Raw genomic sequence first — 13,688 nt, forward strand, 5'->3', positions numbered from 1 at the left:
TAAATGATGAGGGTTGTATCTGAAAAGGTCAGTAGGTCCAAGAGAAGAGTTCTAAAAATAAATTTTACAACTCCAGTTCTTCTGAGGGCCTGTCAAAGAGATTTATCCGGCTTTCTTGCTATTTCTGCAAATCCAGTTGTTGGAAATGATGAGGGTTGTATCTGAAAAAGTCAGTAGGTCCAAGAAATGAGTTCTAAAAATAAATTTTACAACTTCAGTTCTTATGAAAGCCTGTCAAAGAGATGTATTGTAGTATAGAGATTTCTGCAAATCCAGCTGTTGGAAATGATAAGGGTCGGATCTGAAAAGGTCAGTGGATCCAAGAGGAGAGTCCAAAAAATAAATTTTACAACTCCAGTTCTTCTGAAAGCCTGTCAAAGAGATTTATCTCGCTTTCTTGCTATTTCTGCAAAGCCAGCTGTTGGAAATAATGATAAATGATGAGGATGGGCACTGAAAAGGTCAGTAGATCCAAGAAAAGAGTTCTAAAGGTAAATTTTACAACTCCAGTTCTTCTGAGAGCCTGTCAAAGAGATTTATATCGCTTTCTTGCTATTTCTGCAAAGCCAGCTGTTGGAAATGATAATAAATGATGAGAGTGGGATCTGAAAAAGTCAGTGGATCCAAGAGGAGAGTCCTAAAAACAAATTTTATAACTACAGTTCTTCTGAAAGCCTGTCAAAGAGATGTATCCCGCTTTCTTTCTATTTCTGCAAAGCCATCTGTTGGAAATAATGATAAATGATGAGGGTGGGATCTGAAAAGGTCAGTAGGTCCAAGAGAAGAATCCTAAAAATAAATTTTACAACTCCAATTCTTCTGAAAGTCTGTCAAAGTGATGTATCCCGCTTTCTTGCTATTTATGCAAAGCCGCCTGTTGGAAATAATGATAAATGATGAGGGTGGGATCTGAAAAGGTCAGTAGGTCTAAGAAAAGAGTTCCAACGAAAGCCTGCCAAAGAGATGTATCCGGATTTCTTGTTATCTCTGCCAAGCCAGTTGTTAGAAATGATGATAAATGATGAAGGTGGGATCTGAAAAGGTCAATAGTTCCAAGAGAAGAGTTCCAAAAATAAATTTTACAACTCCAATTCTTCTGAAAGCATGCCAAAGAGATGTATCCCGCTTTCTTGCTATTTCTGCAAAACCAGCTGTTGGAAATGATAATAGATGATAAGAGTGGGATCTGAAAAGGGCAGTAGGTCCAAGAGAAGAGTTCTAAAATAAATTTTACAACTCCAATTCTTCTGAAAGCATGTCAAAGAGATGTATCCCGCTTTCTTGCTATTTATGCAAAACCAGCTGTTGGAAATGATAATAGTGGGATCTGAAAAGGGCAGTAGGTCCAAGAGGAAAGTTCTAAAAATAAATTTTGAAACTACAGTTCTTCTTGAAGCTTGTCAAAGAGTTTCAACCCGTTTTCTTGCTATTTCTGCCATCGCAGCTGTTGTAAATGATGATAGATGATGAGGGTTAGATCTGAAAAGGTCAGTAGGCCCGAAAGGAGAGGTTCTCCGGAAGGGCAAGCCAGATCGCTCCTAATACAATAGTGAGAAATGATAGGGGTCTCCTGAGGAATTGCCGGAATGGTGTAATTGAGGTTGGCCGCGTACAGGACCAGCCGCTCAGCCGGTAATTAATGAGCGGCGAATGCGTGAGGGCGCGCGCTCACCCTTCTCTCCTCTTCACTGGCATCGGCTGGAAAGTTTGCTTTCCGGGGGTAAGTGCAGCGCTTCTTCTACTGCCACCGTCGGGCGCGACTCCTGCACGCTCCTGCTCCGTCGTGGAAAACGGTCGCGTCCTGCTGCCATTCGCGATCCGGCCTGCTCTCGCGACGGATCCCCAGCCGTCGCGCTTTCCCCCCCTCGGAAAACATCGCTCACGGTGTTTGTTTCCAGTGTTGTTATGTGTCGGCTTGATGCACTCCAACTCTCTATTTCCCCGGGACGGTCCTCTTCTGTAAACACTTGCTTTCAGGTAAATGCTTTATTTCTATTTCCTTTCCCGTTTCCGATTTATTTACTCTTAGTTCTCTTCGCAGTGTGAGATTTCCCCCCACGCTTCCACTCCGTCTATTATTATTTTCTTCTGGATTTGGAAGTTTTAAATGTTCAGAAAAGACATGTCTGAAAAATTTGTTTGCAGGGACAGGCATTAGAACTTCTTTTAAACAATTTTACTCAAATTCTAACAGAAAAAAATTATATATATTTTTATTTTAAATCTTTACGCAAATATTAAAATTCTAGATAATAAATATTATTATCTAAAATTTTGGTTAATTCATTATAAGTATTAATAAATAATGTTTTATATAGTGATATACATTAATATTTAAACACAAAAATAAATAATATCAACTCTAACAATGACACAAAAGAAATAAAATTCCAACTAATTCGAATTATTGAAACTGTTAAAATCATACAATTATTGATGGAATCTAATTTTGTTGAGCGGAAATATTTCCAATGAGGTTTGGGTAAAATCGGTTAACTAGATATTTAGAGATGAATTTCGATATAAATGAAAGAAATATAATAAAAAGCTTCGTATAAAATATATCCCTATAAAAATCTCGCAGCTTTATAAAAATTGAGATTTATATATTCAAATTTATTGAAGATTCGTATTTATTTTACACACCACTAAAAACAAAATAGAAATAACATCATATATTTTTAAGTATAAAAGAATATTTTTTTAAAATAAAAGTACATATTACAATTTTGAAAAAGAAAAGGAAAAATATTAAAATTATCTAGAATTTAGGATAAATAAAGAAACTGCTGGCATCGAAAGGAATAAAAAAACTTTTATAATTACTGAGTTTAATGGAAAAAATATCAACAACTTTGAATAACCGAATTAAAAAGTTATAATTACCTTTTATAACGGCGTTAAATATTGAGCATAATGTAGGAAGTTAAAATGAATAAAACTCACATGTGTAGCACTTTATATATACTATATTTACATATTTATGTACAGGGACTTCATCGAGGTTGATACGAATAATAAGAATTTTTTCAGAAGTTAGCTGAAACTGCTATTAAAAACTGCAAAACTAAATATTGCGGAAGTCTACTCCCAATTTGAAATATTTCAAGAATTATAATCTGTACCTAAAACCCAGAAACTTTTTATAATTACCTACCCAAAAGGAAACTTTCCTCTCTTTTATTTGTATTATAAAGAAACAGTAAACTTTGATTTCTCTCAAATAAGGATTACTTAAGTTTCAATCTTTTCCAGATTAAATAGCGAATAAGAAAAAACTTATTTTAAGAAAAAACTATACAGTTTTACAACTAAGTTGTGTTTTTACTGAGTTTTACATTTTTCAAAAATCCTATTTTTGATATTTCAATTTTGCCGAAAATCACTTGTTAAATTCAAGTGCTTTTTAATAACAGAAACTGAAAATAATCTCCCCTTCTCTTTCAATTTCCTGTTCTTTTTGAAACTTTCTTTATAAATTACTTATATCGATTGTCTTAAACCCCTTGAAAAGGCTTACTTTCTCCGCCTACCGTATAATTATTAGACTGATTATTATAAAAGAATCTTTTTGCTAAATTTATTTGGCTCTAATTTAAAATGAACGACTTTAATAATAAGAAATAAAATATTATTCCTCCGTTGTTAAAACTTCAAACTTTCACTATAAATCACGAGAAATTTGACTCCATTATAATTTTCTAATAACCGTTTTGTTCTTTATAAATGAATAACATTTCTGACTGTTCAATTAACTAAACAAGAAATATTTTAAATTTACCCTTAAATAGTTCTGCTTTTTATCGGAGTAATAAATGTTTCCATCGAAATAACCAAACAAATGTAAAGGATATTTGTCTGGGGAATTGTGGTTAAAAATAGACAATGATAGTTGTTTAATTTTAGATAAAATATATTTAGAAATTTTACTGGGAAACTAAAGACAATTGTTAAGGTTTGCACATCCTCTTGCAATTATCATGAGTGTCTCTAGATTTAGACAGGATATTTATAAATTTAGAATATTTGTTTATATGTATATCAGAGTGTGCTCTAGCATAATTTTTAAGAAAAGAAAGTTAATTATCCCCCCAGCAACAATTTATTAGCTGAAAGGTAGATAATAATGACATTTGTGGGGAGAGGATTGTGCAGGGAGTATTGGGTGTAATTGCTAATATGTCTTCCAAAACTCTGTGCTGAGGACATCGAGAAACTTCAAATCAATAAATCCGTACTTGTCAAGTACTAATTAGAAGAGCCCTGTGCCTCATCACTACTATATTTTTCGTAATCACGTAGGAAGTACGGGCGAGCTGATAAAATTACATTTGAATTTTAAATATGGCTTTTTATCCACGGCCCTAACCTAATTGCGCAAGCTTACTTTAAAACAAACATAAATCGTTAACCAGCCAAACTAGCTAATTAACTAATGTTTTATCGAGTTTATGGAATTTGCATCTAGTTAACGGATATGCCTTTAATTTGATTCTTTCATGCTTCCCGATTTTTAGAAAGAAAGTTATAATTTTTTGACAGAATGTTACGGACAAGGGGATGTATGGGGGGTTGCAGTTATCCGTAACATAGACATCTCTTATTAAAATATTGTTTCATTAAGGCCGCAAGATTTTAATCAACCGAAATCAGCCTGTCTTATAAATCCCTATTTCGGATAATTAATTATACCAGGAGTTGCGAAACTTTCTCGAACCATCGTACAATTTGTACAAAGAAATTTGAAAAAGAGGGAGTGGTAGATTAGATTAAACACGATTTTCCCGCGAGGTTTTAAAGCTTATTTAAATTATGTGCATCGTTATTAGAACTTGCTGCGTTTAAATCACTGGATTAATATTTGTTTGTATTTATTAACTAAAATAACTAGAAAAATCCCTTTTAATATAGAATTTACGTGGGGTAGTGTATATTTTATTTAATATTTAACAAAGTCTATTAAGGTCTTTTATGAATATTTTATAATCGAATAAAAAGGTAAATGCTATAAATGACATAGCTTTTTAGTCAGTATGCTTTTTTTATTCTGGAGAAAATTCGATGAATTTAAAGCAGGCAATAATTTTAATTCTAGCTTATGTTTATAAATAAATATAATGGAAACTAGGTATATGATAAAAAATATAATTACAAAATTACTGAAATGTAGGCTAGAAATTGTAAATATTTTAAGATAAAAAAGAAATTGATATTCAAAATTACACATTTTACCCTCAATTTTGAGTGGATACATACATATATATGGGATTCTATCTAGACAAGAAAGATTATATAAATTGTCTAAACTGGGAAAAGAATGAAATTTTCTCGGTTTTACTATTTGCTAGTAGATGTAAATAAGAGGGGGTCCTTGTTCTGTTGAGCACGGTATATTTGCGAACGCTTAGATAACAAGTACAACAGAAAATGTATGTTTTAAGCATGTTTTTAAGGGAACTCAACGGAAAATGCAGACTAAAGTGTTGCATCGCCACGATTTAATGCCTTTTGTGTGAAATAATGAACACAAAATATCCTGAGACGTAAAGCTAGCGTGTAAAAATGTCTGAAACTATATCTATTGGGAACATTTACGCTTTGACAGAAACTAATATCCCTTTTACACCTAATCGGACTGAAATATATTTCCCTCAATACGTTTAAAAGGCTTTTCAGTAAACCGATATTTTAGTTGGCCATTGCTAAATTGTCATTTTCCTCTGCTAGTTAGAAAAAATGGAAACTATTAATTTCAGTTTATCACAATTGATAGCAAAAATCAAAATACTGATAATCGTATTACTAATATTTCACTAAATAATATATTGAAATTATATAAAAGATTTTCTTCCATACATATGGTCGTGAAAATTCACCGTTTTTGTTAAAACTGCTTTCATCTACTAATTAAAAGGTGTAGAATAAGAAAATATAAGCCATTGTAGTCTTACAACAGTAATAAATATAGAAGACGTTTTAACCTTTATCAAAAATAGCCAAAAAACCAGGGTCCAAAAAATTAATTTTCTCACAAAACCAAGATACCTACCGAAACTTTTAAAGGTGTATATATTCTGAATCTACATAAAATTTCCTACAAATGCTATAATATTTCTAATTTTATGACTATGTATAGTATGTTTCTGTGAATATGAGTAAAAAATAACCCAAAAATAGGCATTTTTTGGACTTCTTTCCATACATATATCGTGCAAATTGCCGATTTTCGTCATGACACCGATTTTATCAAAACTGCTCTCATTTACTAATTAAAAGGTGTAGAATAAGAAAATATAAGCCACTGTAGTCTTACAACAGTAATAGATATAGAAGACCTTTTAACCTTCATCAAAAATAGCCAGAATAAAAAGGTCCAAAAAATTAATTTTCTCAGAAAACCAAGACATCTAAACCTTTAAAGCTGTATATATTCTGAATCTATATAAAATTTTATAGAAATGCTGAAATCTTCATAATTTTATGGGTATGACTACTGCCTTTCTCAGGCCTTTGAAAATCTGTAAAATATACCCAAAAATAGTTAAACCGATATTTTAGTTAGCTATTGCTAAATTGGGCTATTAATTTCAGTTTATCTGAATTTGATAGCAAAATAAAAATACTGATGACTATAATTAAGTATATAAAAATAAATTAGAGTGCCATAAATATTTTTTCAGGAAGTTCATATTTTAGTTAGTTAAAGTTAAATTGTCGTTTTCCTGTAGCTAGCGCTAGTTATAAGTCCGCTCAAGTTTTTCCATAACATAAATTTTCCACCAATGATTGTTGCATAAATTCCAATTGGTGTACAACTTTTGTTTGCATGTCGATATATTCGCAAAAAAGCAAAACGGTTTTTCCTGTTTTATCAGAATCTGACATAGTTTGTGCACTTTTTTAAATTTCACATTTGCGAGCTAACCAAACATCAATTTAAAACAAAAATCCAATAAACATAAAATAAAAAAAAAACGCTTTTTCGATATCCCCGCCGTTTAAAATACGTGTCTTTTCTAGTTCTCCATAGTGGAACCCTTATTTTATCTTTTTCAATCAAATAAAGTGCTCGATTGAAAACTTTTTTAATATCCCTACGAAATATAGCATCTTATTTAAGATTTTATGTTTTCCTACAAAAGGAAACGTTTCTTTCTGATGGAGTTAAATAATTTTAATACATTTATTATCTTGAGCAGCCCAGTTTCTGGGTTAGTCATATCAAAATATCGTTCATTATGTTTGTTGTGCCGAATAACCGACTGCTGTGTATTCTGGAACGTCAAATTTCTCCAAACTTGGGTATCACGTATCCAGAGTAACTGTATAACCCCCTACGGCTTGTTCTCTATTACAGCTAGTCTTTATCCCACAGGAGACCTCATATCAAAGAGTTGCCCTAAAAGGATAGGTAAGACCCAAGCCCAACATTTTCATCACTCTTTAAATATTATTATTAAGTTCAATATCGCAATGAAAAAGCATAGTATATTTGTTTTACATAATGATCATTTCTGGTTCAAAAATAATTAAAAGCAAGTTAAAGTTTTTAAATTCCCGTAAAAATTGACAATTTTTTGATCATTTCTGTCCAATATTTGATTTAATAGGGTGGAAAAAATTCTGCAAAACCGGTCTATGGCTCGTCATACATAATAATTCACAGTTGTTATTTGTGCCGTGCAATAAATATGGGGGCGTTTACATTTTAGCTTAACTGCATCCGTAATCAACGGAATTGTCAGTGTTAATTATTAATATATTTGTTTATAGAATTAGTTTTCCAACTAGCAGCTAGTAAAACTAACCATAGCCAATAATTGTAAATGAGTATGGTAAAGTTGGTACTGAAACAATTTAATTTATTTGTCATATTCAAAAGGAACCAGTTAAAATGAAAAAAACTGACAAACATTTCATCAATTAAAAAAAAATCAAAGCTACTAAACTAAAATTGAATTAATTGAAAAATAAATTTTATATAAATACAAAATCGCAATGAATATTCTAACTGAATGCTTACAATAAGGAGATCAATAATGAAGTATATTTTTATTTTGTCCAGAAAAAAAGTAATTTAATTAATAGTCAGGAAGACATATTTTTGCGTGACAAAGCAAAATCATATGAAGAAGTTTAATAACATTATTTGTGTTTAAATTAACTATACCTACAAATTCTCTAACTATACAAAGCTAATCTTTGTATAATAATTGTATGGTGTGTTAGACACAATTTTAGGCAATATACTTCTGGTTTTATTAACAAAAAATATATATAAATATGCTGATGTGCTCTGATGTTTTTTTCGCAAATCCAGCAATTTATTTTTCCCTGGCGTTCTCCATACTTTCCTTGCCTTGTAAATAAAACGAAATCCATTAATAAAATTAGATTATTTCCTTCAGGATACTTGAAAAATTCCCAATCTCTGCCAAATCTCTTATTGTGCTAATTGAAAATCCGACCTTATTTATTCTAAATAAATACAGGGTGTCCCAGAAATAAGTGCAAGTATTTTAAGGGGTGGTAAATGTGGCCAGAAGAGAATTTTTTATTTCAAGCTAAACAAAGAAAAAACTATTTAAAATATCTAAATACAACTATTCAAGAACACTTTAGTTTTTTCAACAGATAAGTCTATAAAAACCGTTACATTATATCAAGTTAAACTTCAAAATTAGCAATTACTACCTGATAACAATTACTTAATATAATAATTAATAGTTATTATTAATATACTACCAGTTAAAATACTTGCACTTATTTCTGAGACACCCTGTACATCACCAACTCGAGTTGTCATTTTTGTAACAAAAGAAAAAGGTGAAGAAGAGATGTAAAATTGTTTCTGAGTGCAGTTAATCAATTCTCCAGCCGTATTTATGGATGTCCTCCCTTATCGTACCGAAGATGGCTGCATGCATAACCATACACCGGGTGTTTATAGATTATGCGCAAACATGGCTTCTCCGTCCAGATGGAAAGTGTCAAATATTTGTCCCTCCTCTCCATATTTATAAATCTTCCATGTTCTGGCATTAAATGTCGCCCCTATGAATTAATGCGGCTGCGACTTGGTCTCGGAGAGCATGTGTACAGAATCTGAAGACGCTCTGAGACAAAAACCTTTTAAATTTATATTCCTCACGATTAAGGCTATGGCACAATTTTGCACACCTATCTTCGGACAGATTTATAACTCCAGAGATATATTTTTTCACGTGCGAGGTAAACCAGACGTTTTTTAAAATTGTAATATTTTAGAATGAGGAACATAAAAATTTAAATTTTTTGATTTTTTTCATCCTTTGATACTCCTTAGAAAGTAAGAGTATAGATCTATTGTGTCCTCCTTTGTTGAGTTATAACTCATCATAGTCTCAGGTAGTAGTGGGAACTATCGAATGAATACTATCGAAACATTCGATAGTTGCAATTCATTCGAATAATTCGATAGGTAGTAAGAAAACATTCGTCGAAAACTATTCGAATAAAAATTATCGAATAGATGCGTCATCTGCCTTGAAATATTGTATTCTAGTAATTTGGCAGCAAAAACCATTCATTTATAAAATTCATTCCTTTATCAAATTCATTTATTCGTCAGGATCGATTTTAATAAATATAAACTGGATTTTAGTTGTCGTTCGGCGACGTAGGTTTCTTTCCTAGAAACAGTAGAAACCCGACAGCGGTCGGTGGCAATGCTATGAAAGAAGCCGGCATCTTTGATTTTTTTGCGGAGTCAAATAAAGATAAGGACACATTATTTTTTTTATTGAGGTGCCAGTATTTACACAGAAAATATATTATGAAGGGCACTGTTTGATTTTTGCTGCCATATATTCGTATTAGTTGGTATTAGCAAAGAATATTATTCTTTAGCATTAGTTAGTTAGGGATAGTATGTCTATATATGTTTTGCATTTTTTTATTAATATTCTGTTGTTACACTGCAATAATACTTTTTATTTTGGATGTAGGAAAATGATTTTTAATGTTTTTAAGCAAAGACTAGTTTAATAAATAATAATAACAGTAATAATTTGTTATACCTATTAACAACAAAATTTACAATCATTTAATGATATAAACAATTTTTTAAAGTAGTAGCAAAATATAAACAACAAATAGAAGTCAAAAGTATTTATATTAGATCCTATTTAAAAATAATATAGTCTCTAAATGGCAACGTTGGTTTATTAAATAATAATAATTACAGAACTAATTTGTTATATTAACAACAAATTTTAAAATCATGAAATATAAACATTTATTAATTTTCTAAGCATGCAGTGTAATGGAAGGAAAATATAAATAAAAAAAATTAGAAATCAAAATTATTTATACTACTTTTTATTACTTTATATTACTATTTAAAAATAATATTTACTTTTACTGGTATTTACTTTAAAAAATAAATGAAATATTTCTTCGCAAAAAACTACATGTAAGAGAATTAGCATAAACAAAATACAAACATTGTTAACTTTTTTTTTAAATTGACACGTGTAAAACTTTCAATTTAATTTTCTCACCCCAAAATTTGAGTTCGATAACCCCCCATTTACTTAACCACATTACTTAAATATGATTATTAAGTTCAACTAATTCATATTATTAAAACATCTAAAATACAAATATGTATTTTTAAAATTAATTGTAAGTTCATCTCATCTCTCTTAAAAATTGCTATTTCTCAAAATTTCCCATTAAAAAAATGCAATCTAACCTAACCATAATATACCATATAAAATTAAATAATTGAAAGATCGGGCTACGGAAAATCACACAAATTTTCGGAAAAATTTTGACCACTGCGCACACAATCGTCAATTAAAAAAAAACCACTATTTTAGTATTTTAAATATTTTAATAAACGCAAAAATAGCATAGTATTTACAAGGCGAAGTTATAAAAATTTGGAAGAACTAATAATGCACTGACGCACACAAAAATCAAACGAATACTAAATTTCATTTATCAAAAGCATTCGATAGTCGTGGCGCAACGATAACCATTTAGTCGCACGGCGAGGTTGTCACATATGCTTTAGTATACAAATGAATGAATGATTTTATTCGAATAAAACCATTCGATAGTTGAAATCATTCATTCAGTAACCATTCGATAGTCTAATTCATTCGATAGTTCCCATCGCTAGTCTCAGGGTTTTGACAAAAGCCAGTATCTGGGACGGTTTTACAGAGGTTAGTTCTCCATCTCCGATATCAATCATACGAATGTTTGTCGTCTCGGCTTCTGGTGCTTCCCCATTTTTTTCCCACAGAATCTTCTTGTCCACGGTTCTTGTCTATTTAGTGGAGTGTTCGCTCCTTTCTTATCTAGCTAAATCATTATTCTTCTATCCCTAAGTGGGCTGGCATCCAGAGTTGGAGGTCTTTATTGTCTTTGTCTAATTTGTTCAGCTGCTCTAGGTATTCTTTGAGCTATGTCTTGTGATTATATGGATATTTAAAAACAACTAATCGCTTTGGCTTAAATAGACAATCAAATAAATACCGGGGCCCATTAATTAACGTTCGTTATCAGTCAAAGTTCTCCTCTCCCTAACTAATTGTGTCCTCAATTTGTTAAACAGGATATTTTAAGGGTGGATTATGTCCGTTACAGTCACGCTCTTTTAAATGTAGCGACAACACTGCGTTTTATTCCTCCCTTAAAAGCTTCTGCAATAATTACCTTTACAAAAATATATAATTTAATTAATATAGTTTCTTTAATAATAGAACTTAAGTTGTAATTAGTTAAGTATCAGGAAAAAGCAAAGATAAACTTTCTCAGCTTTTCCTATGATAATAGTCATTTAAATTTGTATAAAAACGATTTTCTTTCCATTTTTTAATACAATCCAAGTTATTTGAAAAAAAAAAACGAATAAGGGAACACCAAATAAATTGATGATTTAAATTATTTCTTTCGAGATAAAGAAAGTTCACTGTCTACCCCTGAGTTCCCTTTAAAGACGTCCTTGTATAATAACACAGAGTTTTTGAGTAATTTGCATAAATAAAATTCTCTGACTTTTCCGGCTTTTTCAAGTTTGTTTAAGCAGTTTTCCCCAGTTTCAGGATTGGCGCGGAAAATTTTCCAAATACTCCACTCAATATTTTTCCAGTAAAGTACACTCAGGTTTAACACTGGTTTCATAATTCCGTTCTCTTATGGGAAAAAAGTTCGCATAAACAATATTTGTTTTATTACTGAATTGGTAGAATTTTATATTTGTGGATTTCAAAAATAATGTAATAAAGCACTTATTTGTAATCTGTTATCAGTGCACATAACAGATAGCAGTCTACACAGATGTTTCCGGTGACGAGTTAGTCACCGCGACCTTAAAGATCTATTGTGTGTTCCCCTTTCATGAGTTATAACGGGTTATAACTCATCATACAGTCTCAAGGCTTTAACAAAAGCCAGTATCTGAGACGGCTCCACAGAGGCTACTTTTATGTTTTAATCTGTTCACGTGCACTGCCACTGTATATCACACATAGAATTATCATATATCAGTATGAAACTATTATAATTATAATGTAATAAAATAATGTAATAAAAATATTAAAACAAGCGAAATGACTGGCATAATATCCAGAGCCCATATAAGAATGAGTTTTCCCTTTATAGTGATCGAGGACAAGAGGGGAACCATGACAAGTTTGTATCCGATAATTCTCCCTTGTCTTTTGATTTTGATTTATTAGCAATTCCTTTGAGTCATGCCTTGGAAGGCTGACGACGCATTCGTTGGGCTGCCAAAGCAGTAAATCCTTGGCGAGCAATACTAAGGATAGTATTTTCCTTATTCTTCGCTTCCCGATAAAAATATGGATACATATATCGCATCGGACCCCTCAAATTCAACTGCTCGCAGTTTCCTAAAGCGGTTCTAAAGCTCATATTCATAGGGTTTATCCCATTTTGTTTCTCGCGTCACATCGCACGACAACCGATAAAATCTCAAGTTCCCGCCGCACATTTGCAGATATCCGCAATAAAAAAATCACATAATTTTGACTTACACCATCCTATCCGACTTTTCTCTTTGAAAAAAGCAATCTACGAAAGTGGTTTTCTTTAGCTGGGAAACTCGCAACGGTTATTTTTTATTCCGGAAGTCTTATTATTCAATATCTTTCTACATATATTAATGCTTTCGTTATTCTATTTTTTAATAATAAACGATATAATTTACCTAAATACCGTGAGATAGATTTGTAAAAGCAAAGCGGGAAATACGCAGGAAACTGCGTCTCCTTTTTGGAAAAAGCAATCTGCCAAAGTGCTCTTTTTATTGAGCGAAAATCTAGCTACTAAACGCAACACCAAAAACCATGTATCGGGAAATGAAAAGCTAGTATCCGGTGTCACAAATGCACGCTTCAAATCATTTTTTAATTACAGGAAAATCTTATTATTGTTAAAAATGTCCACAAAAAAAATTACACTCCCGCGAAACGTTTTTTTTTCATTCCAGAATGATTTAATTAATATTGCAAATATATAATAGAGCATCTACATATAAACCATATTTAAAAGAACTTTATAATCGTCATTTGAAAAAAAAGTGTATTTTATTTCGAATAAATCTGATTAGGTTCTCTATTCCTGTGATATTTTAAAAGTTTTAATCTGGATTTATTAGCTACTGTCTCGTATAT

The 13,688-nt window shown here is 31.3% G+C and overlaps 1 protein-coding gene across 1 annotated transcript in view; it reads left to right on the forward strand.

Annotated features, from left to right (window-relative positions):
- The first annotated feature begins 1,736 nt into the window (after positions 1-1,736).
- Positions 1,737-13,688, forward strand: part of LOC115875109 (leucine-rich repeat-containing G-protein coupled receptor 4-like) — a 58,642-nt gene continuing 46,690 nt past the window's right edge. The window contains exon 1 of the mRNA XM_030890499.1: positions 1,737-1,977. The gene's annotated coding sequence lies outside the window, so the exon portion shown is untranslated. The remainder of the gene's footprint in view (positions 1,978-13,688) is intronic.

Source organism: Sitophilus oryzae, unplaced genomic scaffold (genome assembly GCF_002938485.1).
Source record: "Sitophilus oryzae breed Bouriz unplaced genomic scaffold, Soryzae_2.0 scaffold_1318_pilon_pilon, whole genome shotgun sequence".
NCBI lineage: Eukaryota > Metazoa > Arthropoda > Insecta > Coleoptera > Curculionidae > Sitophilus > Sitophilus oryzae.